This window comes from Coregonus lavaretus (genome assembly GCF_964263955.1).
Source record: "Coregonus lavaretus genome assembly, chromosome: 26".
Classification (NCBI taxonomy): domain Eukaryota; kingdom Metazoa; phylum Chordata; class Actinopteri; order Salmoniformes; family Salmonidae; genus Coregonus; species Coregonus lavaretus.
In genome coordinates this window covers 4,267,459-4,268,649 of record NC_140013.1, presented here as the reverse complement: position 1 = coordinate 4,268,649, position 1,191 = coordinate 4,267,459, and positions in this window count along the sequence as shown.

Below are 1,191 nucleotides of genomic sequence, written 5' to 3'. Positions count from 1 at the left end.
TGTTTTGTATAATTTCAGCCAGTAGTTTTGAAAGAAGCACTCCCGAGCCAAAATACAACATTGTGTACAACGCCATCACGCCATTGTTCTCAAGCCTCTGTAGCGTATTCTCAAAGAGAGTTAAAAAAAAACTCTGTGTTGTTCATGTTGGGCTCACCCCGCAACCTCATTGGACTATACTGGACCGACCTCATCCCGCCTCCCACTTTCACCTTGCAACCTCCTTGGACGTAATTCCACCTGCCAATTAACATTGTCCACCACGTGTTTGGTTGATGCATGCAAGTTCCCATAGATAGGAAGGAGAAGCGGGGATCAGCAACAAGTCAATTTGATGGAAACACATGATTGCTAGAGAACAACGACAAAAGGCTGGTCATAGTTATTTTGTTTTGTGTTCGATCATAATATTCGGTTTCGAAAGTGAACGCAGTGTTGCGTTTGGTTGGCAGATCTGCACAGCTGTACCAAAGATTTTTTAAAACTAAACAAAGATAGACCATAGTCTGTCATTTCCAATGGGAACAAATGAGTCATAGTGGGCAGAAAAAGTAAGGAGGTGGGCAGAGCCAAGCACGAGCTAGCGAGATCCTATTGAAGCTTTCTAGCATGCATCTGCATATTTCTGTTAGGGAACGCCTACTCTGAAATGCGCGTGTGCAATAACTCAATTCACCTTTGCACTCCTTCTGAACACTATGTTCATAACAGAGAGGTAGGCATGGCAGGAAGCTCAGATGGGAGTAAGTCTGAGATAATATACTAATAATATAATATGCCATTTAGCAGATGCTTTTATCCAAAGCGATTTACAGATGGATGAAGGTAGTAGGATTAGTGATGTGTCTACCTACACAACTGTACGGAAAGAAAATGGGAAAAGGTTCAAAAAAGGGGATGAGGCTGGATTTACCACAGATGGGGACATAGATGGAAGGGGAAAAAAAACCTGTGGTTTTTATTTTTCCTTTATTTAACTAGGCAAGTCAGTTAAGAACAAATTCTTATTTACAATGACGGCCTACACCGGCCAAACCCGGACGACGCTGGGCCAATTGTGCACCGCCCTTTGGGAATCCCAATCATGGCCTGTTGTGATACAGCCTGGAATCGAACCATGGGGTCTGTAGTGACGCCTCAAGCACTGAGATGCAGTGCCTTAGACCACTGCGCCACTCGGGAGCCCAAATT